The 26809-nt window shown below is 49.0% G+C and overlaps 1 long non-coding RNA gene across 2 annotated transcripts; it reads left to right on the top strand.

The window, feature by feature from the left end:
- The first annotated feature begins 16722 nt into the window (after positions 1-16722).
- LOC128628045 (uncharacterized) lies at positions 16723-25879 on the top strand. Of its 2 annotated transcripts, none has more exons than XR_008392376.1 (3): positions 16723-16784; positions 20766-20893; positions 25422-25879. It is a non-coding gene; the product is annotated as an uncharacterized LOC128628045 (long non-coding RNA). The 2 variants fall into 2 exon arrangements; XR_008392375.1 differs by lacking the exon at positions 16723-16784 and adding an exon at positions 19246-19383.
- Positions 25880-26809: the final 930 nt, after the last annotated feature.

Below are 26809 nucleotides of genomic sequence, written 5' to 3'. Positions count from 1 at the left end.
GCACTCTTCTGACTATCAGATCCTGTGGTAAGCCAAGTCACTGATTTTCACTGGGAGGCAGAACCAGACCCTCTGCCTTGTCATTCAAGGCTCTTTCCCATCTCTGGGCGGCTTTCTTCCGTCTTCGTGGAAAAATGGGGACTGTCACACTGACCCACTTCCCAGCAGGGCTGTGAGATGTAATGACTAATTACGAAGGCTAATAAAATATTTACAGAGCCTCCAGCACACTTTGGAAGTGCAAGGGCTTACTTAGTAAAAACAATGACAGCGCTAGATAAACACCGCACTGAGCTAGTGTCACTCTTGAGAAGCATAAACAACTCACCAGGGTAATTTCAAGCTCTATTAGACACTTGCAGCAAATATCACTGTTATCCAAGAGGAGAGAGAATCTGCCACACAGGACATCTTGACGGAAGGCCACTCACTGCCCAGCTGTGCAGACAACGTAGTTTGATTAAAATGAGCAGTGACCTTTCATGCAAGTGCGGGCATCTCTGGGTTTTTCAGCATTCAGGGAGGTAGAAACACACTGACTCCATACAACCGTGGGCTCCAGATCTGGGGCCTTGCTTGCTTTGTGAGGACCCGGCCAGGCCTGAGGAAGGGAGCGATGTCTTGGTAAAAAGCGTAGGGGCATTTTGGATCTTTGCAAGGGAAAATACAAAGAACAACTAGTGCAGCCCCCGTAAGTAACAAAAAGGCCATTGTTTCAGAAGGGTCCAGACAGGAAGACAGCACCCACGCCAGGAACTTGGAGCAGGGGACAGGCGGTGATAGAGAAGTCGAAAGGGCACTCCAGACACAGTGAGGCCACCCAGAGACTGGCCACAGTGGGAGGCTCCTACCACCCCTGGGTCTGGGGGTACAAAAGCTGGGGTGGCGTTTCCAGAGCCCAGATGTGAGCTGGACCTACGAAAAGATGCAGCCAAGACTGAAAACAGAGATGAGGGGGAAGAAATATAGGCTTCTCCTCTCTTCCTGCCCTCCAGTCCTGTATGCGTCTTCATTGCCACATATAAGCAGAAGCCAGTAACAAGAAAGCCTAGGACATGTCATCAGCACCTGTGGCCCAGAGCAAAGCAGGGGAGGGCTCTGAGGACCAGTGGTCAGATGCCCAGTGGAGAGCAGGGCAGTGGGAGTTGGGGCCAAGCAAGACTGGCAAAATCAGGTAGGATGCAGGACTCTTGCAGAAGAACAGTGCGAAGTAGGTTTTTAAACCAATTGTGACTATCCTGGTCCCACATGCTAGAGAAGTGGCAGCTCAGAGGCAGAGTTCTGACCTCCTGGTTCCCAGCTAGCTCAGGAGTTGTGGGTGCCGTGGGTGCTGTGTCTGCCACGTCTGCTGCAGCAGCTTCCCATGAGAACAAGCCTTTGAGTCAAGGGCCATGGTTCTGGTCACTTAACACAAATTGTGAAAATCCCAGATCATGTGAGTGCACTCTCTCTCTCTGTCTCTCTCTGAGTTCCAGCCTTTCACTGCCTCGAAGACAGGTGCCAAGGACAACCTCATTCTAAGTGGTTAACACCAAATTCTCATACCATGTAGGTGTGGAATTCTACTCACAGCAAGTCACCTTCACTTCCACCACAGATTACTAAATCTGACAAAAGGGTCAGTGAACAGGGCAATGTGTTAAAAAAAATCAGAGTATGCGAATCAAAGGGGTGACTCCAGGAACCAATCCAGAAAGTTCCAAATAAGCTTATCTTTGGTGTCCCTCCCCAAGAATGTGAATCAAGGAAGGAGAGTGAAGATCATGGGGTGTTAATTTAATGGCTCACTTGGGCTTTGACTAATTTTGTTCTTGTGACAGTGTGCTAATATTAGAAACTCCAAACTGGGAAGTGAAAAGTAATTCATTTCCATTCACTGTGTGTCAACAGAACTGAATTGCTGGTAACTGAGTGTTCCTTTAGGTGGACAGGTAGGCGGAGTTTCACATACTTGTGGCCAAGGAGCTAATGTACTTAAAGACGTTTCATGTGTCAGTGGCAGAAGCCCACAAGCCAGGGGCTTGTGTCAGCAGAGACAGAGCTACTCGGCTAATAGTGAGATGTCCTGCCTCCTTTTCTTTGCAAAGAGCCTGGCCAGAGTATTTATTCCTGCTTCCCATAAATGGGACACTGTTTTTCTTTCTGGAGCTCCCAGTTTCCGATCTGACCCTTCTCCAGGAGAAGCTTACAGGCTGAGCCGTTTTCTCTGAGGATGAGCTGATCCCTGAGGGGGTCAGGGAGTGTGGTCCCTGCTGCCTCGCACAGTGCCTGGCACTCAGCAAGGGCTCAGGCAGTGGGACCCCTTCTGCTGTGGTGTGTGGATCAGCGACTGCCCCTCCCAACAGGGCCCTAGCAGGGGTCTCCCCACCACCCTGGTTTCCTGTTTGGTATAGCTGCGGGGAAAGTACTCACAGGAGACAGGAAGAAGAGAGGAGCCTGGTGGAGGTGCTTCATTCCTTTTCAAAGGCCACAGCTCCTGAGCAGATCCTCACGACCTCCCTTTGCCCATCAGGACAGGGGGAGGTGACAGCGTCCAGTGTGACTACCCCAGATCCTTCCCAGGACCCTGTTGGCCTCCTCACCCTGTGCACGCCTTCAAAACTCCTTCCTTCTCACGCTTTCCTCAATTACTCCATTGGAGGGTGCCCTCCTTGCCTCTTCTGGACTCTACCTAATCTAGTAACTGAGTACGCTGCATTTCATGGTATATAAAGCCGTTTGAAAACTCTCAGGGACTAGCGTAGGCTCTTGCCCAGTTGTGGTCTGGGCACACCTGTGTCTTCTATTTCATCCTTTCAGACCTTTCACCAGGCAGGTTATGGAAGAGCAAGTTGGGGGAATTTGGGCCAATGAGGGACCAATAGATTAGATATTTGGTTTACGGCCTATGCGTACAAATGTTCTAGAACATAGTTAAGAACATTCTGTCCCACTATAGCCACAAGTGTGCTATGTACCGGTGCTGAACACTCAAGTCACACACACTTCTCATCTGCCAGTGACTTTTTCTTATCCTCACCTGGGGACAAGCTTATTGATTTAGAGAAAAGGGAAGGGAGGGACAGAAACATCGATGTGAGAGAGAAACGTCAATTGGTTGGCTCTTGCACGTGCCCTGACCAGGGATCGAATCTGCAGCCTAGGCATGTGCCCTGACGGGGAACGAAACCAGTGACCTTTTGGTTTAAGAGATGACTCTCCAACCAACTGAACCACAGCTGCCAGAGACTCTTAAAAGAGATACTGTACCCAGACCATTTGCTATGATTCCTGGGAAACTGAGCTTAAAGTCCAGCACCTAGAAAAGGGCTGGACATGTCATGGGCACTCAATACCTATTTATGGACCAGTGAATGAATTCTGGGCTACATCACACTCACTACAGTCGGCATAGAGGGTAGAGTCACAGAAGCTTCTTGAGAAGCTGTGTCCCCGTGTGTCTCCACACCTGTGTCCAGGCGTTACCTGTAGAATGCAATTGACCACCTGATCTTTATAGATGCTGGCAGGAGCAAACAATTGAGTCTGATTTTAGGCTGCCTTTTCTAAGGGGATATACCATGCATTCTTGAGGCTGGCAACTCATTTTAGTCCCAATTCTAGCTTCCAAATGGACTAAAAGAAAAAAGGATGAGGGGACCCTACATCTCTGCAGCTAACCACTCCCTCACTGCCGAAGAACCTTCATCAGAAGTTGTCCATAGGCTGACCCATACTGAAATTGGAGCCTTTCCCCTACAGCGTGTTCTGTCATATTGATTAAATATGAGGGAACAGAAGCGTAGATACATGGAACAGACTGACAGCTGTCTGAGGAGAGGGAGCAGGAGACCGGGTGAAAGAAGGTGAAGGGGTCAGCCAAGAACATATATTTGTGACCCACGGACAAGGACACGGACATGAGGATTGCCTGAGAGAGGGGCTGGGTGGAGGTGGGCAAAGCAAGAAAAAGCAGGGACAACTGTAATAGCATAAACAATATAAACATGAGGGAACTGCACAGGAAACAGATTTATTTTAGGTGAACGATTCCGGTTTAATCAGCCTAGTAATAGTGAACCAGCTGCTGTTTCGTGTGTGGCTTTGTAGTCTGGACTATGGCATTGCTGGTGGAGGAAGAAAAAGTCATGAGCCCTTGAGCAAAAAGTAGATGTGACCCAACCCTGCCCGAAGACTTTGGATTTGCAGCTAAACGCTCACAGGTGTTACAAATTATCAGCATGATCACAATCCCTGGAGGGTAAATGGGATGTTACTGGGGAGTATCTGAAACTCACTCCCTGACTCCCTCCCCCCCCAGCTGAAGTGGTCATTTCTATGGGTGCTTAGGAACAGATCGGCCGTATTATAGCGGAACAAACCAGGAAGGCTGAATTCTACACTCAAACACTTTTTCATTTGCTAGAATGGCAGAAGGATTCCCTGGTCGGGGTGGCCGTCTTCACTCTGGCCAGCTTGATTGGCACAGTGGTCATTTTGTGACAGTGGTTGTATGGGATCTTCTAGACCTTTCCAGGATGCTGGATTAGTTGAGGTTCTCTAGAGAAGCAGAGCCAATAGTACAATATATATGGGAAGCATGGAAAAGGGGAGGGGGAGAAAAGAGAGAAAGATTGATTTTTTTAAAGATATTATTATTATTATTTTAGAGAGGGGGGAAGGGAAGGAGAAAGAGAGGGAGAGAAACATCAATGTGTGGTTGTCTCACACACCCCAAGCTAGTACCTGGCCTGCAACCCAGGCAGTTGCCCTGATTGGGAATCGAACCAGCTACCCTTTGCTTTGCAGGCCTGTGCTCAATCCACTGAGCTACATTAGCCAGGGCAAGAAAGACTGATTTTAAGGAATTATCTCAAGTGATTGTGAGGCCTCATAAATCCAAAACGTATAGCGTAGACTGGAAATTCAGGCAAGAGCTGAGGTTACAGTTTTGAGTTCAAAGCTGGAAATAGGCAGAATTTCTATGTTGTGCAGTTTTGAGGGGAAATTCTTCTTCCTCTGGGGACCTCCTTCTGTGCTCGTAAGTCATTTATTTAACTGATTGGACGAGGGCACCTACTTGATGGAGGGTAATCTGCTTTACTCAGACTCTACTGATTTTAATGTTAATCTTTACTCAAACTCAACTGATGGTTAATGTTAGTCACATCTATAGAAAAAACCTTCAGAGCAATAGCTAGACTAGTTTTTGACCAAGCAGCTGGGTACCATCACCCAGCCAAGTTGACACATGGCATTAACCATCACAGATGATGACACAGATCTTCTCAAGTAGGTATACATTCCAATAGGTATTGTCACGTTTGCAGAAAATAGCCACTCTGAGGACAGAGTGAAAGGAGATAACCACGAGAGAAAGAGAGGAGAAACATTACACATTTGGACATCCTTTGAGTCTTAGTGCCCATTTTATTTATTTATTTTTAATCGCAGTAAGAGCTCACTGGTGTCATTAATTGGATGAGTTTTGTGCTGTGATTGGCAGAACCCCTTGAAGCATTAGAATTCCCTTCTTGCTTTTGTCCTTGGCTCTCTCCTCTCCTCTCTGTCCTCCCAGGGAGAAACAGGCTGCCAGGAGGGCTGTGGGCTAAAAGGTCAAGACCATGGACGTCTGTCTGATCTTGTCTCTCTCTTATGATGGGGGGCAGGGACCCACTTTCTGTGCACGTATATCTCGTGATCCTGAATAAATTACACGATTTCTCTCTGTAACTTTTTATCCATAACTTCTCAACGTAGACCCAACATCTGCAGAATCCCTCAGGTCAGCCTGCACTGTTCACCTAGGGTCTACACGAACCGTCTCTGTTATTTCTGACATTTTAAATGAAGAAGTGAGACTGCACTTAAAGTCCTGTCACATAGGCCAACCTATAACATCCATGTGCACAGATCCGGGGCGCACTCATTTTGTTACAATTTTTGGTGCTTCAAGCAATGCTTTTTAATAAAATGTGATCCATATTAATATTTTACAGATTCATATTCACATTCCATATAATGAAGGCTTTCACTCCATAATGGTAACCAAAGCGGATAATGGATATTTATACATGAACTCTAAGTCAATTATTAGAGTTCTTGTTTTATAAGATAATAGGCAGCATATAACATTAAAATTTAAAGGATTTAATTACGTTGCTGCCAAGTGCCATCACTTTCAAATGGCAAGCTTCTCTACATTTTCTTACATCATATAATTATATGTCAACTAACCTATGAAGTCATGAGAGTTATTGATGAAATGGTAATATCAACCTTCCAAAACCAGAAATTTTGTTGTTTTTAAATAAAATTATATGAAACTCTAACATAAATACAGAAAATGCATACATCCGATGTTTCATTCAATGAATGAAGTTTGTATTTTAATATTTAATTGTAAGTGAGTCTGGGTTGCAAATTACTCTAGTGTATCTTTCTAAAGCACCAAAAGAGTTAGTGTACATTTTGCTTATTCACAAATACAGGGTGATGTTTCTCATTAACCGCTTTACAATTGTCTCCTGTGTCCCTTTTTGATTGGCACTGTGGTACCTTGAAAAGGGAGCTAGAAAATACTGGCCACAGAAGTATGAGCACATCTCTTTCAGGAAGGGGGGGCGGTCTGTGGGATGAGGGTGACCAGTTCCTCATGGTTTGCCTAGGACTTTAATTATTGTAGCACTAAAGTCATTCAACTGGGTGCAAACGGAGACAAGGGGTCACTCCAGCAGGGACAGGATGTGGCCTGATCGACCGCTGTGTTTCCATGTTGAAGCCCTTCCCCACCTCCCCTCCTCTGGCCCTTCGTTTTTAGCCCCCAGTTGAACTCTGTAATTTGACACAGTGTGGGTGATGGGGGGGGAGGCAAGGAGGAGCCTGGCAGGCACCCGACAGAGATTTCCAACGGGAGCCCAGTGCCATCGTGACGTTCTCTTGCCCCTCCGCCATCTGCGTCGTCTTTCTGCCACGTGTGCTTCTTTCTCCTTTTTGGGTTTGGTGATAGTTTCCTGCCTGTCAGCCAGCATCTCCTTTCTGTACTGACCTTGGGGAAGATCCTTATGAAGAGTCGGATTTGCTTGGCCTTGTGGCCCCCAGGCCTCAGGGGCTAAGCCTGTGCTTGGTGATCACCTGCTCCTCTGAATGGACACACTTCAGAGCTAGAGCTCCTGTTAGAATCTGTGTTTCGGGAACGTGACAGATACGGTTGGGAAAATGTTTGGGGGTGAAGTGGGTGGGACTATAGAAATACTTAAGTTTTACCAAAACATAGTTGAATACAGAGAAGAAAAAGAGAGAAAACTTACCCCACAGCACCTGCCTACACAGAAAGAAAGAAAATAGAGCTGAGAGGCTGAGAGCAGACCAAGAACTCTGGCCCCTCGGGCAGTTCTCTTGATCCGAGCTTTCAGTGGTCAAAACCCTAATAGCACTGCGCTTTGGGAGCAGGTGCCAAGGGCATGAAATCGGCCCTCACCCCTTTCTGGCTGGTTGAGCTTTACTGACCAAATGCTTAGGAACTGTGAACCTCTGATTCCTCAGAGGAATTGTCAATGTTAGTCATGAAAGTGGAAAAACTATAATTAAAAAAAAAAAGATACTTATCTTGAAAAGTTGGTCTGAGGATAAAATCAGATAATATATAATTAGGCTTAAGCCAAGTGATGTCATGTAATAAATGCTAAATTAATTCATGACAACCCTGTCCCCTGACATTAATTAAGTTAATTTCATAAGTCTGGAAACAAGGCATCCATTCATAATTCATTCATTCGACAACCGTTTATGGGGCAGAATCAGGCCCTGAGTCTAAGCCAGTCACACCCCGTGTGATGAGCAGACCAGGGAGGTCCAGGCCATCATGGAGTCTGGGAGGCACTGGTCGGCCTTAACAAAGCTACACACAAAGAAATGTTTGGTCACGTGAGTGTTCAGAGAAAAAGACCGTGGCCCCCATGCGTGCACGTAACAGGCAGGTGTGAGCGTGTGTGTGGAGTCACGGAAGCCTCTCTGCGGAAGATACATTGAAGCTGAAATGGAAGGAATAATGTTAGAGACATCGCAGCAAAATCAGGAGGGTAGGGGTTAGGGTGGGGGTGGGGGAGGAAGAGAAGCATTTCAGAGTTGACCAGGATGTGTGAAGACCCTGAAAGAGGAAGAGCTGGGTTTGCTCAAGGAATGGAAAAGGGCGTGTCATGGCCGGTTGCTTGGAGGGAGCTGGGGAGTGGGATCCAGCGAGAAAGGAGAAGAGTGGCCACCGAGGGTGAGAGGTGCGTCGGTGGCCTCAGATGAGGTAGAAAAGGCAAGTCGAACCATTCCTGGTCTTGCGTGCCATGTGTCGTAGAGATGAGCGACTCCCACCGAAAGTCATGCTGTCCCTTCCAGAGCATGAAGCTGCTCCTGCGGAGTGGCCGTCTTGCCTGCACATCGCTGCATTCCCACCCCCTTCCATGTAGATGTGGCTGTGGGATGACCTCTTGCCAACAAACAAAATGATATATGCCACTTCTAGGCAAGACTTTTGAGAAGCAGGTCCAGCTTCTCCTCACGTGCCTCCCCCTCCTCCCAGCTAGAAGCAGATGTCTAGGAGGCCCTCCTAGATGGTAGGTGTGAGATAGAAGGAGCTTCGTTTCCTAGATGGTGGAGGATAGCTAACTGCCAACCAGGGTCCCTCACCTGGGACTGTTACGTTACTGACGAGTAACCCTCTATTGTGATTCAACTGTTAGATTTTTTTGGTTGTTCCATTCATTACAGCAGCTAGTGCTATTCTAACTTGTACATCATGCTGGAAGTTTTTATTTTACTCTCAAAATTTTATTTTTAGGTCTACCTTGCTCTAAGTGGAGTGGAAAGTTGATTTTCACTGTAAAAGAACTGAATAAATAGCTGGGAGGTCTAGAGTTGTACAGTAAATGAGATGCTGATGGCTAAGAGCATTGGCAGCAGTGTGGAGGCAGGGATTTGGTGTGGGGGGTCACCAGGACTCAGCAATGGACGATGAGAGAGAGTGAGATGTTGATTATCACCCTCCTGTTCCTACTGGAGCATGTGGGTGTCATGATGGTGAACTCTGGGGAGAGTCCCCTCTGGGGTTGGGGGTGGTGAGGGTGAGCAGTGCAGAGGCAGGGGCACCTCTGTGGCACACCTGTCTTGTTTCTGTTAGTCTGCTGTGGAGCTAATCTTTGGGGATTCCACAGTCATATTACCAGATGGGGTCATTGGTCTGGTTAGCACAGTGCCTACTTTCCATACTAATTAGCAAGTCCATCGTGCCATTCATTCACTGGTTCATTCATTCATTCAAGCAGATGCTGGGCTAGAGACTGGGAGGTTGGTACTCGGTCCTGCTCTTGCGGAACTCACAGTCCTTATACTCTCCTGCTTTGATTGGTTAATCAATCTACCACAACGGAGTCAGCAGCCAGGGGAACTAATAATTAATTAAAATATTGTTTCTGATATAGAGGGACAAGGGAAGAAAGAGAATAGGTCCAGCAGCAGAAAGGGCAAGAAAGGATTGTTTTCCTTAGACACGTACAGCGTTCTGGGATGCTCAAAAGGTGGGAGGGAGAAATCGAGGCCCAGATGCTTACGGTGCCACAACCAGAGCAGTCACTGGTTCAAGCCCCGTGTGTTCGTCACCGCACGCCGCAGGCTGCGTCCCTGGAGTGGAGAAACTGCTGTTTGTAAATGAGTGCAGAGAAAAATGATTGAACATGGGGATGAAGGAGAAGCTGCAGCTCCACAAGGAGGGCATGGGTGACACCTGTTCACCCGGGCAGGTGTGTGGGGCTGCCCAGTTGTCCACACTGGGCAAGGTCCCAGTGGCGGAACTGATTGGGGGGCGGGGTTCCTAGCATGGAGCCTGAGGGTGATGGTGGGCTGTGTCCTGGGAAGCCTGAGGACCTCCTCCCTGTCTCCAGTGAGGGAGAAGGGTGTTGGGCTAGAAACGAGGACATGCTGACAAGGTCCGAAGGTGGGCAGGCAACAGACCAGGGGTGGGTGGGAGCCACAGCCTGGTTCACAGACCTCATGGCCTGAGTGGCTGTATTATTCGGGAGCCTGTTTAGACCCAGTTAGAAACAACGTCATTTTCTCAGAGCCAGGAGAGCTTAGAAAGGTAAGCCTGGTGTGTGCACAGGCATGTGTGAATGTACACGTGTGTGGGGGTGTGCCCAGGAGTACACATGTCTATGTACACATACATATGCATGCTTAGGGTACACCCCATGCTGGTGTGGGGTCCAGAACAGATACAATGGGAGCATGAGACCACTGGGAAGAGAAAGCTGCCTAACCTGGGAGCCCCGAGAGCCGGGCCGGGAGAGCACATGGTTCTGCCCGCCTGGCTCTTTCTGCATCACTAAGTCTTTCTGTTTTGTTCCCAAGATTCCTCACACCCGCTGCTTTCTTACACTGTTCTTACTTATACCTAAGGAGGTCTGCTGAAGACCTGAGGATGCTTCCAGCTCTCCTGAAGACAGAGAGGGCCCCTTAAGCCTTGCTAGAAAGAAGCAGTGGCAAAGACAGACACTGCGCTAATATCAGACACTTGGATTCTCCCTGAGAAAGGTGCCCTATTAAATGCAAGCGTGCGTGCACGGGTCCCCCTTCTGTAAGACTGCCTGATATCTGCTGATGCATCAGGAAAGCTCTACTTATATATGCAGTGCCTTGATTTTCCAGTTGGAAAAGGTGGGATCTGTCTCAGCCCAGAATGAAAATGGGTTCCCTGAGGGTTACATTCAACTTAACGGCAAAGAGCCTACGATGTGCCAAGCACTTGAAAACTAGTACCCCAGGGTTCAGCTCCATTACTGTCCCCATTTCGAAGGGGTAGCCTCTGGCGCTCAGTGAGCTCAGAAAACTTGCTCAAGGTCACATCATGAGGCCATGGTCCTGGCAGGATCTGAATCCAGGCTGTTGGGCCCCAGAGGCCCTGCTCTTAACTCCACACGCCTTCCACGTGCGGGAGAGGCCTCTGCGCTGCCCTGTTGCTTCGAAGGGCTCCCAGGGTGTCTCCCCACTAAATGGGGATCTCGAAGGCAGGAGCCCTTCCTCATTTCTCCTCATTCCTCCAGCCTGGGGCCCAGAAGGAGCCTGCTAAGGCTTGGTACGTGTTTGCTGCTGGAACTGGGAAGGCTCTCCAAGGCGGTCTGGTTCCTTCCCTTGCCTGGACCATCATTGTCTGGGATTCTGTGCACAGCGATCTCACCCTCTCTTCACCCCCACAACAGCTTTCCCTCCATAGTCGAATCCCTTCTAAACAAGCTCCCCTGGCAGACTGGGTCCTGTGCCCAACCACAGACATCTGTCATTCTGTGCAAGGCCAACAGGAAATGTGCCACACAGCGCTGAACCGTAGACAGTTCTGACTCTCTGACACGCTAATCTGGACTGGGTACCAGTGCAGGCTGCGCTCACTCGCTACCGCCACGGCAAAACTCCCTCCGGGTTTCAACAGTGATCTATCAAGGGCGCCTCTGCCAGTTCCCCACTGCTCCTTTCATTCCAGGGGTGCGGTAGGTAAAGTCCATCCGTGAGGCAGACGGCAGGTTAAATTTGTAGGTTCGGACATAGATGCTTTTTCTGAACAGGGAAGAAACATGCCATGCTCTTTGGGTTTCCTCCAGAATAGCCTAATCAGAATGAAAAAAATACTAGATCAGCTTTTTCCATGTCACTAGTAGACTTGGGTGGAAAGAAAATTTAATTGTAAAGTCCTAATCACATTTCCAAAATGGCAGATCTGGACTCAGCAGAACAAGCAACTAAGGGAGGGGAGGGGTGAGTCACAGCATGCGCCAGATTTTTACGTGCACTCCTTTAAAACGTCATAATGATTTTTTAAAGTGATGATTGCAAGGTGCACTCAGGGAGGAGGCTGAGATTCAGCAGTTCTGTGAACTTGCCCAAGGTCACGTGGCTAGTGGGCTGTAGAACTTGAATTTGAACCCAGGTCTGTGTGACCCCACGACCCAGTGCTGCTTTCGACCTTAACAGAGCTTCCCTCAAGGGATGATTTTGTACCTGGCTGCAATAGATATCTCTAACCTTTAAAAACACGCCAAGCATACAAAGAAAATTCTTCTATTTTGAACACTTAATATCTGTTCTGAGATTTAGGTGGTAAGTGCAGTAGCGGTATATTGCATTTTTGAAAAGCCATCCTGTAAAATGCACCGAGTGGAGGTGAAGAAAGACAAATGTTAAGACCATTCCATTCTGTGTTTCAGAATTTTTCTTTCTGACCAAAGCTAACAAGCAACTTCATCAAACCAGGAGTCAGAGTTAATTATTAACTTGGGGGTGGAAAGTCCATGGTAAGCACATTCTTTGCACTACCCTGCCCACACTCCAGCAAATATTAACACACACGGGCAAGGACACTTTCCGGTAACTCTACAAGTGTGCTGTACACACTTGAAAAAACGCCAGCTGTGAAAGCATCGATCGGTGCTAGCCGCAGCAAAGGGACCACCTGGCCAGTTAGAGCTGGGAGCCCAGAGGACAGCAGTCCCTAGGTTCCCACCCTCGTGTGAAGGTTGGATAGTTGCATCTTGGTTGGACGGAATTGCAGTACATGACATGAATGCTTCAATTCACAAGACAGCGATGAGCTGCTCATCATCCTTGTAGATGCCACACCAAGCCCGAAACAAAAATCAACTCTCACAGCCCCACTCTGACCTTGGGCTTCCAGTGGTATGGTCTGGGGCCTATGGGTGGATGTACCTTGATGCCATTGCTTCCTCATCTAGACGTTGCAGGTTGGGTTTCTAGAAGCAGCATGGCTTAGTAGAAATCGCAGGGAATTGACAACAGACTGGGCTGAGTCCACGGTGCAACTTTGCTGGTTGGCATTGAGTGGTAGGGAAAGTTGCCTCGCCCCAACCCCCATTCCCTGGACCGCAGCTTTCCAAATGATGAAATAGAAATAACGATATGTAATAATCCCTATGTGGAGTGGGTTGAATGCAGTTTCCCCCCAATTCGTGTCCACTTGGAACCTCAGAATGTGACCTTATTTAGAAATAGGGTCTCTGAAGATGCAATTAGTTAATGATCATAATGAGATCGTACTGCATGAAGGTGAACCCCAAATCCAATGACTGATGTTTTTATAAGATGAGGAGAAGACTTAGAGAGACAGAGAAGACCATGTGGAGGCAGGGGCGGAGCCTGGAGTTGCGCTGTGGCAACCAAAGGAAAGCTGAGAGCTGAAAGAGTCGAGGAAGGACCCTCCCCAAGAGTCTCCGGAAGGAGCAGGGTCCTGCCCATGACTGGATTTTGAACTCTGGCCTCCAGCACTGTGAGAGGATAAAATACTGCTTTTTAAACCACCAACTTGGTGGTAATTTGTTATGGCAGCCCAAGGAATCAATACGCCATGTAAAGTGCTCAACAGGGTGCCTACCACATAGAAAGTAATTGGTAAATGCCACCAGCAATTATTATTCACACACCCTAACGTTCAACCAGCAATAGCAGGAGTCACAGTCCCAAAGTCGAAATGACTAAAGCTAGAATCTTTGGTTTGATTCATGGAGAACCTGCATGTTTTTCCATTCTTAGCCACCCAATCCCCTCCCCCTACACTAAAAACAAAACTTTTCTCATTTAAACAACTAAATTTAACCATACAATCTGATATAACATTTAAAAAGAATTCATAGCATTGCAAAATACTGAAGAAACAGACATCTAGTTTCAGTTTGGAAATATACTTAGAACTAGACCCTTGAAGTATCTACAGAGTTTCAAAATGACTCTTCTATATAGAAATAACTTAAAATGCATTTAATTAATTAATTCCTAGATTTTTATAAGATGTGTTTCAAGCCTGAGAAAAGCAGAGACAGCGGAGACTGCTAGTGGGGTGACCACCCACATCAGGTGGTTAGAGGAGGAGGAGGAGGGATCAGGGGGATCAGAAGGGCAATGGGTTGAAAAGTCATGTGTGAGAAGTTGGGGAGGGCATTTCTAGAAGTGCTAGTGAACGGGCCACACAATACCAGGGGGATAAAGAAGACAAGTGCCATGCACTGTACCCCCGAAAGCTGTACCATGGCCCTCCTGACAGTGGGGAGAAAGTCAAATAGGGTTTCTCAAGGCTCAAAGTCTGAAAGCTTAGAATTTCCCTAGAGCTCACAGCTTTACTACTACTCTTTACAAATCAGTGCCATCAATGTCAAGTGCTCCTCAAGGTGGAGCTATCTGAGCTGAGGGCCCACCCAAAGTGAGTGTAAAAGGGACTAGGGATGAATGGTAGCAGCAACCTTCTTAGGGGTGGTCCCTCCTTCAGTAACCACGCCCACTCCCCCAGTCACCTGCCTGGACCCCACCTGTGGAAATGGGCCATGTGTCTCCCACGTGCCTCCCCTCTCCTCTGCCCTTAACTATCACTCATAGGTTCCACAGGTAGACAGAGGCCTTTCCCAAGCTGAACCAATCAGAGTCTCTGGCCTGGAAATTTAGAACATACACAAATACGGACTGGCAGTCTTTTGAGTGGAGTCACATCAATGGCAGACACGTGAAGAAATTGTTCTGAAACTCCAGACTTAGGCTGCCATGGGCTCCGTGCACCTCTGCACTCAGGCTTCCCGGGCCAGGGGCTTTCCCTGTTTGTAGGATTCCGTGAGCTTCCTTGGATTCCTTCCTGTGAATTCTTGTAATTAACGGTTTCCATTGATTGTGCTCGGGCTATAGCCATGTCCTCTGGGTCACACCCAAAATGTGAGTTGTGCTGATGGCCCCCAGTGGGCAGGCAAACGGTGTGTTTGGAGAGATTGCTGGTAAATAAATCAGCAACAAGGTGGAAAGGGTGGTGTTACCTTAGTAGCTGGCACAGGATTTGGGGGAACGCATCAGCTGAACATCAGTAAAGAAACGGATAGGGTAAGATTATGTTAGTAGATGGCACTGAACTTATTCCTAAGTAGTGTCTGTCTTTGTCTTACAACAAAACAAAAATCTCTATTAGGACACAGCGTAAAATTTTAAAAGCCCCTGGAAGTTCTGAGTGTTTGATAGGAAAGCTTTCTGAGCAAAGAATTTGTAACAGAAGAAGGTTTTTGAGTTCCCAGGGCATTTTTGGAGTTTTTCTCAGTGATAAAAGATGGAGGGAGCAAGGAAGTGGCAAGGGGTTCGAATTCCATGTGAAGTAGGGTGAGAGCCCTGTCTTAGGATCTGCCTTCCCCCAATCTTTAGTGAAATCCGCCAAATGCCCGCAGACCGGATGACAACAATTTGTTGTTAAAATGAACCACAGGCTTGAGTTTCTCATTGGATTTGATGTGTTGTAAAACATTCAAGGAAGCTGGAACCTCTGAAGCAATGCATCTGGGAGAATAGAAATGCCCAAGAATTGGCAGAAGTCTGGGAGAGGGTTTTTTACTTCCTTTGGCCTTGAAACTGACCAGAAGGATCTAGGAAGGCATTCCAAAGCCATTGCCCTGGTACCTCTAAGAGCAAGGGGGAGCCCAGCTTCCAGCTGGGACACCCCAGCTCAAGCAAATTTGCATATCATTCCCTGGAGTGTGGAGGGATATTCCTTTGGCTTCCTCATTCATCAGGTGCCCTTTCCTGAGAAGAATCTCATGCAAAAACAAAAACCTTTCTGAACCAGTGTGTAGACCTCATGGTAGAGAAAGGTTATCCCCTACACACTTATTTCTCTTAGAAAAGAAAGCAAGTGTGAAGGAGGGGAATCAAGGTGGGAAGGGCCTGGCTCTTCCCCTGGCACCCAGGGATGACCTGGCTAAGTGGCCTCATGTAAGTGACAGGAATGAGAACCTTTGCCTCTGAACAGAAAAGGTGGGCGATGGAAACCACACCAGACACCTCCAGTGGCCCACGTTGCATCTGCCTGCCCACCTGTTCAGTCGTAGCTACAGAGGACAGTTCTGGGCAAGCACAGGCTTGCTCGAGCTGACAGCATCTCGTATTGATCTGGCCACCCTACTCCATGGAGATGGGCTGAGACCTCCCACCCATGGCCAGGCCCCAGAGGCAGCCAGGTGAATGAATTGCCTTAGAAAGGGATGGATCCTCCAGCCCCAGTCAAGCCTTCTGGTGACTGCTGTCATGGCTGATGTCTTGACCACAGCTTCTTGAGAGACCCCCAATCAGAGCCACTCAGCTAACACACTGCTCAACCCCCGGTCCACAGAAAGAGGAAGAGATCGTAACTGATGACTCTTGTTTGGGGCCCTTAAGTCACTAACTAGCGTATTCCACAAAACTTAACTGAGCATGCCCTAGTTCATTTGGGCTACTATAACACATTATCATGGACTGAGAGGCTCATAAATGGCAACATTTACTTTCTCACAGTTCTAGAGGCTGGAAGTCTAAGATCAAAGCACTGGCAGATTCTGTGTCTGGTGAGGGGCCCACTTCCTGGTTCATAGATGGCTATGTGTTCCCCACGTCCTCACGTGGCAGCAGGGACAAGGGGTTTCCTTTATAATGACACAAATGCCATTCATGAGGGGATTAGGTCATCTCATGACCTCATCACCTTCTCACTCCACCACACTGGGGATTAGGAATCAACCGAAGAGTTTTGGAAGGGACATACACACACTTGGCCTATAGCAAAGGCCTTCCTCAGTGCCGGGGACTGTGTCCACAAAGAAGACTAAGGGAGAGCTTCTGGCCCCAAGTTGCTTAGCGTCACATGGGAAAGACACTGTGGATGGGATTTGTTTACACTGTCATGTGACAGAGGTACAATAGTCCAAAGGAAGGTATGACTCATCCTGTCCAGGTTATCGGGGAAGTTACCCAAAGAGGTGAGTTTGGAGGTAAACCTTTCGGGAAATCCTAGTTCCCAGGCAGGGGTGAGAAGGGTCTGGAGGCCAGATGGGTGGGTATTTCAGGAAGAGAAAATAAGGAACCCCATGAACATGAACAGAGGCCTGGTGATGAGGCAGAAACATCAGGCATCTGAGATCAGGCAGGGCCTAATGGACTGTTCCCCAGGGAAGAGTGGCTTCATCTGCTAGGAGGCTGTTGTCACAGATCAGTAGCGATGGTGACATTCTGAGCTTGGGCAGTAGCCGTGGGATGGAGAGGAGACAGGACAGAGCTGGCAGGGCTCGTTGGCCTGGTGCCTGGCAACAGCAGCTGCTCTCTGAGTGTTTGTTGACTGAGTGATGGATAGATGTGAGTGGGCTAAGCCAGGAAAGGCTGTCTGGCATTGATTTGAGTGACTGTGGCTGGTTATTCCCCGAAATAGGAATTAGACATGAATTTTTGTGTCTTGCATATGAACTGTAAACCAAAAAGTTCCAATAACAAATCCCTGGGGTGTGCAACCCATTTTCCTCCAGAAGGCGTGACCTGCCTCTCTGGCAGTAGGTCTCAACGTTTTCCACGGGGACCTGGCTGGGACAGCACACAGGTCAGCAGCCTCCTGGAGAGTGACTCACGCTTTTGGACTCTGAGTGCTGGGCAGAAAGCCTCCGGATGCAATTAGAGAGCTTGGGACTAGGGAGGAGGAAGGGGCAAGGTGGGGACACGGGCTGGGTCCGAAGTTCTCATCTCAGACACTGAAATCTTCACTCCTGCTGGAGTGGGTTTGGTTATGAAAGTAAATTTTCATTTAAAAATGTGTGTGTGTGTGCGCGTGTGTGTGTGTGTAAGAAAGAGAGAGAGAGAGAGTGGGTGGAGCAAGGCTCCACATAGAAGATCTTTGCTTTACAAGCCTGGTGATCAATTCTGTACAGATGTGAAAGTCAATTCAATAAAAGACTGGACAATGATTTCATAGCACTATCTACCCTTCGAACAAAGAAAACCAGCATTTATTAAACATTTCCCAGGATCTCATTTAATCCTCACAGTAATTCCAAAGTCAGGAGTGATTGCCTCCGTTTCTCAAGGTCACACCAGAAATCACAGAGCTGAAATTCAAGTCCAGACTCTGGAGCCTAGATGTTGTCACAGTTTCGCACTTCCTCCAGAAGGGCCCTTGAAGGATTCAGAATCCCTTTCATTCCCCTCCTGTCTGCATCCTGAGACCCTCCCCAGTCCCGCAGGGCCATTGAGTTGAGCCGATGCGGTTGGTCAGGTTGGGACGCGTGGAGGTCAGGTAGCCGGAGGAGGCGGAGCTGGAGTATTTCCACACAGGAGCCCCCAGCCCTTCCCCTAAGCCAGGCCAAAGGATCCCAGCCCCGGGGGCCGCACTTTTGCCCACCCCTCACCCCCCAGAGGCATCCTGGATTCACTGATGGAGCCTCTTTCCTGTGCTGGGCGCCACTGCCTCTGAGGTCAGCAATTACAAAAACCAGCATTTGTCGGGCAGTTGCTCTTTGCCAGACTGTGATGAACAGGATGCCTGCATCACTGCCCTTAACCCTCCGAGGTTGGTACCTCTGATCTCCCTATTTTACAAACCACAACAAGGGTCAAAGAGGGGGAATAAGGTCTCCCAGAACCTGAACCTGAACCCGCTCCAGCCTGACCCCAGCACCCAAGGTTTTAAGCACAAAGCTTGGCTGCCCCCAGAGGGAAAGAGAACAGGCCAGTCTTTCCTGGGCAGGATGTTTCCTCCTCCAATTCCATTCTTGGCTCTCCCCAGAGGGAGCTGACCCAATGCCCACAGGCAGTGGTGCCAAGTGTTTGCTGGGAGAGGGAGGGAACTCAGCTCCCTTATCAGTGCTGGGCTGGGCAGCCTCCCTGTGGCCCTGTTCCACCTCCCCAGGCTCCTTCCTCCCTCCCTGAGCTGTGTGGTCAGGGTTGACCTCTGCTGGCTGGGGAGCTGCAGGGTGGAAGAGCGTATGAGTGTGTGACAGGCGTCACCCTGCCTCCCTGCCACCTGCCCTTTGTGCCAGCTACCCTGCCTCCCCTGAGCCTTTGGATGCTGGCAGTCGTGTGGCTTTTTTGCCATTCCCTTTTTTTTTCAAGAACATTCGCTGAGCTATGCCAGGAGGTGAGAAACTTCAGAGGCCCAGAAATGGCATCCCATGCTGACCAGCTTCTGTGACCTCCACAGGTCACAGAGCATGAGCAGCCTGGGATTTCAACAGCTCCTCCTTTTGCAGGTGAACCAAGAGCACTGTGTCTCTTCCTCCCAGAGGGGACCACCCAGCCCAAGCCCTTGTCACCCAGAACCAGCACAACACCCAAACAGCCTCCTTGTTACTCTGCCCTACCTTCAAGCTGCTCCAGGTTAACGAGGCCCAGTGAGTGTTTCTGCTGGAAGCAAATGGGCTTCTCCAGCCCTTGAGTCTGCCACCCCTTGACCCTCCTGTACTTGAAGTTCCCCCCTTGGCCCTGCATCTCGGCTTGGGGTGTGTTGCCATCTCAGCCAGATAGATGGCTGTGACTCAGGAGCCTGGGAGTCCATTTGAGCGCCTCCCCTGGGACACCTGCCGGGCTCCAGCACAGGTGAGAACAAAGTCCGGGTCTATGTTCATTCCACACTAGCCGGAGCCTCGCTGGGAGGCATTAGAAGCCCGGTTTTTGATGAATTGTAACAACTCCTCTGTAATCACCGCAGCGCACAGCCTCTTGGCTCTATTTTTACATTCCTCGCTTCTCTCGGAGACCAGGCTTCCCTGGGAGCTTGCTGAGTCAGAGAGTCCCCAGGGGAACCCAGGGGGACACTCGCCAGCAGGAGCCAGCAGGAGCCAGCAGGAGCCAGCAGCGGTGCCCTTTCAAACGGGCCTTAGGGTCCCCTGCTCCTCCTTCCTGCAACATGGGGCTGTTGTGCTGCTGTGGGACCTGCCAGGGTAAGACAGAAAGAGTCTTAACCCTCAGGGACCGTGCATTGGGTTAAACCCACATGTCAGAGCCTGGAGGGTCCCCTGTGGGCAGGGACCTGGGTGACCTGGTGCAGACCCCTGCTGTGACAGCTGAAGACACAGTGGCCAGGACAGAGTCCATCTTTCCACTGGCCAAAGCTTCCCTTCTTGCCCCATAGGGCCCCTCGCAGGAGGACCACGGCTCTTCCTGGACCCCTGATGTGGAGCCCGATGCCATGGACTAGTTTTCATTTGTGTTCCCTTCATGGGAAAAGTCGCCCTGGCTGTGTGTCCTGCAGAGCTGTGGACCTGCTCCTGCGGGCACCACGTCCCGCCTCATTCTGCCCTGCAGTGGTTAGTTAGGTCTCTTGGTGTTGACTGGATCTCTGGGGCTTGAGGGCTGCACCAGGGGGAGGGGAGTTGGGGTGGTCTCCGAGCAGGGAGGCACGCTCCTAGGCACTTGTCTCCACCCTGCCTGGGGCCCAGGGGAACAGCTCAGCAGGAGAATCCCAGCAGGAGGCAAATGACACTGTTAGAATGAATGCGGTAGACACTGTCTTCACAGAAAAGGGAGGGAGAATGCCACAGCCTGCCAGACGTGTGTGCCAAATAGATGTGCCGTTCACCAGCTAATTTATCTTCTTGCAAGTTTCGTATTTGTTCATTTTCCATGTATTGGAATGGAATCCTCTTTAGTAGAATGGCGTGGTTCGGATCTGTGAACGTGTCTGCAAACTGCCCTTCGGCGGTTTTCACCTCGTTCTGCAGCCAGCAGCCAGCGATGCATCCGACCGGCCCCGCCGTTGTGGGGTCTCGTTCCGGAGTCTCTTCACACCCCACTCTGCTGGACCTTCCTGGAGCCCTCGGTGCCATTCTCACAGCCAAACACATGGAATTTGCATTGTTTCTTACCTCACGCTGTTTTGTTTTATTTAGCATTCCTAAAATGGGGTGAGAAAAAAAAAAAACGAGCCATTCATTTAATTAATTAATTAATTAATTAATATGAAATTTCTTTCTCTCTAGGTTGGGGCTCTCCCCAAAACAGACCTGAATCGAAGGCTTGGGCGCTGGCAGTGTTTTAAAAGGTGACTCCAGGAAGCAGAAGTGAGAAGTGGGAAGACTGCGACCAGGGGGAGAAAAGCCAACGGAACGTGAGTTATGGACGCAAATGAAATCTGGTACTGGCCGCGGGCACATGGATCGCCGTCTCCCTCCGGGAACTGTGCGGGGGGCACCTTAAACTTGCCCCCTGGACTAACAGGAGGCCGAGGCCTTTTTATACCAATTGCTATCCTGGGGGGGGGGGGTCAAGCCCCAACCCTCTGGGCTGTGCGTGTGCTTCCCAAGGAAGCCCTGAAGCAGAAAAACCGAGAGAAGCCCCGTGAGCGGGTGCAGTGTTCTGAGCATCCGTCCATCCGGGAACAAGCTGAAGTTGGAGGGGCAAACACATCTGCAGCAGCAGCTCTTCTCATTCTAAAGGAAGCAAACAGATTTTTGGTGGGGCCACAAATAGCTGCAGCGAGGGACATAAAAGAACTGAAGAAATTGGGCCACGAGGGAGAAAAGAGCAGAACAAAATTTCCCTCAGGTGTTCGGAAGTGCCGGCGCGAGGAGGAAAGCCAATTGCTCACCCAAGTCAGTGCCCATCACACGAAAGCAAACCTCAGGCAAAGCCATCCTTCCCCCGTGGTCCTCGGAGCAGAGGCCGTGTGCGCCCAGGGGGCACTGGCACTCAGTGCGGAAGGCAGTGGCTGTTCTTCCATCTGCACAGTCTGACAAACAAGGAGTCGCCCCTCCAAACCGCAAAGAGCCTGACATTCACAAAACTCTTGTTTGGACAGGACTCTTTCCCTTAGGGGACAGGGGCCCATCTCAAATTATTGTTAGCAAGCAGGGGCATTTGCTGGCTTGTGTGCTTTGAAAGTCAGGAGTGATCTGACTTCAGGCAAAGCTAAATCCAGGCGTTTGCCTGTGCCCACAAGGTCTCAGCCTCTGTCTACCCGCACTTTTGTCTGACCTTCCTCGGGATGGCTTCATTTTCCAGGTGCTGCCTTCCGGTTAGGGAGAAGGTGGCCCTCGATGACTCTAGGCTTACATAATTCTGGAGAACCCCGCTCTTCCAGCGGCCACCTGAGATCTCGGGAGAGGATGCTGATGGGCCCTGCTTCAGGCACATGGCTGCCCCTTGTGCATTTAGTCACTGCATGAGGGCAGTGATAGGCTGGCCTGGACCACGTGTTTTTCTCTGCAGCCAGGACACAGGCAAGTATCTGTGACCCACAAACCCATCCATCAGAGTAACGCAGGATGGCAAGAAGAAAACCAAGCTGGCCGTGGCAGCAAATGCCCACTGTCCCCATCATAACGATTCAGAGTCCCGGCTGACTTCACTGCTCTAGGGGAGTGGATGGCATAGGACGGTTCTCGCCAGGCCTCATGATGGAGGATGATTTTTTAAATGATCCAAGTGATACAAAAACAAACCCCCTGCCTTCTCAAGGAAATGCACGGAATTCCAGTCCGGAAGAAGAGGGTGGTGCCAGAGCGGCCGGTGCCCTGCCCACAGACCCTTGGTGTTACCATTCTTACACGTGTTGGCGGCACTCACAACTATTCAAAGGTCTTCCTCTCACCACAGGGTTGTGCTTGACTGGCTCCTGGGAGAGGCCGCAAGTGCAGGTACTCGATGTCCTCAGGGGCATCCACCAGTGAACGACAGCTGGGAGTCGGAGGACAGATGTCCTTCCTGGGATCACCTCCCAGGCAGACCATTTGCATTAAATCCCTCTGCTTCCAGAGCTGCCCAACATAAGCACAGGCCTTCTTATTTATTCTTCCCATTACCAAGGACATTCAATTCTTTTTCCAGTTTTCCGAGACGAACCGATCCACTGTACCAATGGGTAGATTTGTGAGGCTCGCTTAAAGAGGAAGTAGGTCCCTCCAAGGAAGGAGGCAATCACGATGACCCCTCCTCGGCGTGGAAATCCCTGGCAAGAGCGGAGTCCAGAATGACAGAAAGATGGGCTGCCTTTAGCAAACACACCTTCCATTACAGTTCATGATCAGTGTCCAATTACAGCAGCAAGAATTACTGCTCGGTTTTAAGGGGCTGTTGGTTGTTTTAGATACAACACAGACAAGGAAGGAAAGGGAGCCAGCACTCAGCGAGGGTTTGCAAGCTGAGTTCTTCACCAAGAGGCAAATCGGTGCTCTGTTCCCAAAGGCACAGGGAACAGCGGGCTTGTAATATTTTCCCCATGGAGTCCAGACAGGTGATAGTACGAGAAAGAAGATAACTCCCCAGCCTGAAATGTATGGATTTATTTCTAGGCAAACCTCTGTCTGGTTGAAGTAGGACCTTCATTTAAATGTTAATGCAGGATTTCACTGTGCTCCTAGAGGATGGAAAATACCGGAGCCCATCATATCCAAGGCCCCAGGGGCAGGTGCTCAGGAAGGCTTGTGTGAACTAAAAGATGGAAGGTGCACAGGGGGCGGGCAGTGGAAAAGGTAAATAGAATGAAAAGGGGAAGACAGTAGATTAACTGAGGATTAAAACACAATGAGTGAACGTGAGCTTGGGGGACTGCAGGAACCGGAGAGGGGTTCACGGACAGACCCACATGGCATCGTTTAATAGCACAAGTCCTGCCATGAAAACATTCTCTGTGCTGCTCACAAGTCTCTGTTGAGCACTTTGACTGTGTTACCGAGGAACTGAATTTTTAATTTAAATGGATTCAAGTTTAAATAGCCATCTGTGCTTAGAGGCCATATTCTACGGCAAAGGACTAGAAGCTTGTGGATGGGGGAGGGCTTGATATAGGCCTGGGGATTCTCAACGTAGGTGGAGGGGGGTAGATCAGAGTTACCTGTGGGGGCTTTTTCAAGGCACATACACACACCCAGAGTCTTATTCTGCTGAGTACCCCCACCTATTATTGGAGAAAAAGCCCTGCCCTGTTCTCAGTGAGCCATTGCTGTTACCTAAGACTCTTTGCCCCTAAGGGTTGAGAACTTCTAGCTTAGGGAGCCAGAACAATGGAAGTCTTCCTATCCGTATTTATCTGGGAAGAAGTAGTCTTATTTAGAGTTGATCTTGGTCAGGAGGATCATTAATGATCGATTTCAGTTTTCTGTACGACAGATGGGAAGCCATATGTATTCATCCTTCCTGTCTGTAGTGAAGGCCTACTGTGTGCTCAGCTCTGTACCAGGCATAGGGCCTATTGTGGACAGGGTGAGGAGGTAGGGCGGTGAGCCATCCGGCCCTGGCCACACATGTATAAAGGTCCTCAAGTTGACACTTATGATTTAATCTTACCAATGGAGAAATTCTCTTGGGAATGGCACTGTTCTACTTCATTTTATCTACGTGAGCATCAGTAAATATAAACACTGAAATTATATCAAAATATTTGCAAACATCAACTGAGCGTTTCTTTCTACCTTGGCCGAATTCAGCTGGTCTCATGCAGCTGATCACGTAACTAGCCAGCTGGTGGGTTGGCTGGAGATGAATGCTCCTCTTGGCCGTGTTCCCTCCTATGTCTGGGGCCCCTGCTGGGAGAACTGGGCTAACTCTGCACCATGTCATCTCTCATCCTCCAGCAGGCTGGCTTGGGATTGGTCACATGGCAAAAGCCAGGGTCTCCAAAGATGAGCTGAAACATGCAAGGTCTCCTGAGACCTAGGCTTGAAACTCCCCTGCATTATTACTTCTGCTACATTTTATTAGTTGAGGAAAGTCACATGACCAGTTCTGATTCTAGCAGTAGGGGAGTAACGAAGCAATTGATTGGAGGGGCAACAAAGTTACATTGCAGCATGGCATGCATACAAAGAGGGGAATCATCGTGGATATTTTTGCAAATAATCTATACATGGACTCAATGAAGATCATTCTTATCAGAGTATAAAGTGATGTAGAAGAGGGGTAATATTCGGAGTTTAAATAAGGAATTTGCATTCAGAAGAGGGGGGAACACCCTTGTGCAGAAATGTATAATTAAGTTGGGAAGGAAAGCAAGTACATGTGGCGAATAAACCCACTGCCATTGACTCTGCCCTCATCAGGGCAGCACACATGGACAGTCTTCCTGAGTTTACCCAGCTTTGCATTTCTTTCTGTCTCCCTTGCGAGCACTGATATAAATTTAGATTTTTGCAAGACAGCTGGTTTGCAAAGCTATGGTTTAGATTTTCCTAGACAACTTTGGAATACAAAGAAATTGATATATTTGGGGGGTTAAAGGGCCCTAAGGTCCTCCAGACTTAGCATTTGTTTGTTCCTCTTGTTGCAATGACTTCTTGGTGGCTTTTGTTGTATTATCATATCTATATGGGCTTGGTTTTCCTTTAATTTTTAGCTCATCAATACTCCTGTTTGTACATTGGTAAGATATAGATAATTAGAGCCATATTAAGAAAGTTGAGTAGGCGTGGTACAGCAGAATGGCTGTAAAGTTGGAGAGAAGGGTTTATGCTTGATTCTATAATCCATAGAAAGCTACATGTGCTGAGTATTAGAAGTGATCAGCAGCCAGTGTTTTTTATTACTGGATACAATGCAGCCCTCTGTAACCACCCCTTTCCTCACCTGTGAAATGTCTGTCCCTGGTTCAGTTGACTCACAGGCACTGTCTCTTAAATTGCTTTTTTTTTTTTTGCTAATAGACATGAAAAGATGCTCAGCATCCCTGATCATCAGAGAAATGCAAATGAAAACTACAATGAGATATCATCCCAAACCTGTCAGAATGGCCATCATCAATAAATCAACAAACAGCAAGTGCTGGCGAGGATGTGGAGAAAAGGGAGCCCTTCTGCACTGTGTTTGGGAATGCGGCCTGGTGCAGCCCCTGTGCAAAGCAGCGTGGAGGTACCTCTTTGGTTTCTTATAGAGAAAACATCCCTAAAATGTGGACTTAGCCTATGATTGAGGCACATGAAAGGAACAGAAGGGAGTGGCCCCGCCTGATCTCTGGGTTTTGGATGACGTCAGTTCTACCCAGGTTACTAGGGAAAGAACAGAATCATTTCCTCGGCAGGCGTTAAGAGAATTTGTTTAGACAGATCCAGGAAATACAATCTGAAAACTCGGGGTTTATCTCACCCTCCACTGTCAAGTTAGAATCTCTCCTAGAATAACAAATGCAGTCAAGAGCTGTGGTGTGAGCTGAAGTGTGTGACTGCAGAGCAAAGAGTCATCGACTTCATTCCTCCTTGGCTGTGGGGGAGCAGGTGCTCTGAGGCTGGAGAGAGAAGGGGGCAGAGGGCAGAGAAAGCCCGTCTCAGACCCTCTCACATGGCACTTGGGATCTGAGCTCACGCCGGGTGAGGCAGAGCCACTTTTCTCTGACAGGGGCTCTCAAAGTATTTTGTTTTTATGTCAGCTAGAGTCTTGCTTTTTCATGAAACCCGTGAACCAGCTGCAGAAGCATCACCTGGGAGCCTGTTAGACACGCAGACCATGGCCCCCAACCTATACCTGCTGGATCAAGGTTCCCCTTTTAACAAGGTGCTCTGGTGATGACCATGCACGTTAGAGTTTGGGAAGCCCTGATCTAGAGAAATGCTTTTGTTTGATCATTAGAGACAGATTCTATGCTAGATACGGTTTGCCACAGCCTTGGGCTCGTGTCCCAGTGTTGCCCATCACTAACTTCATAACCTTGAACAGCTTCCTTTGTCTCAGACACTGTGCCAGGTAGCCGGATACCCTAGCAAGCAAAACGCAGTCCTTCCCTTCAAGGAGCTTATAACGAGGAAGTAAATGGGTCATTGGAAGTTATCCTGATGAGTTTCGTGATAAGAGGAAATGTCACATGTTATGGGAACATAGATAAGAGGTATGCACCCCAGTCTGAAGAGCAGAGAGAGCTTCCCAGAGTGGTACGTAAGCTGAAGCTGACTGGTGAGCCGTGGTTTCACAGTTAAGGAGGGTTGGGGGTTAGCAGGAGGAAGTGGCGCACGTTCAGCAAAGTGACTGGGACAGAAGGTGCGTCGATGGAGTGTACGCTCCCTAAACATTTGTTGGCATAAAACAGGATGCCCCATCCCCA

This window comes from Artibeus jamaicensis, unplaced genomic scaffold (genome assembly GCF_021234435.1).
Source record: "Artibeus jamaicensis isolate MK-2021 breed Jamaican fruit bat unplaced genomic scaffold, CSHL_Jam_final contig_519, whole genome shotgun sequence".
In the NCBI taxonomy this organism is placed as follows: Eukaryota; Metazoa; Chordata; class Mammalia; order Chiroptera; family Phyllostomidae; genus Artibeus; species Artibeus jamaicensis.
Note: the sequence above shows the minus strand (reverse complement) of the source record. Positions and strands in the feature narration are given on the sequence as shown.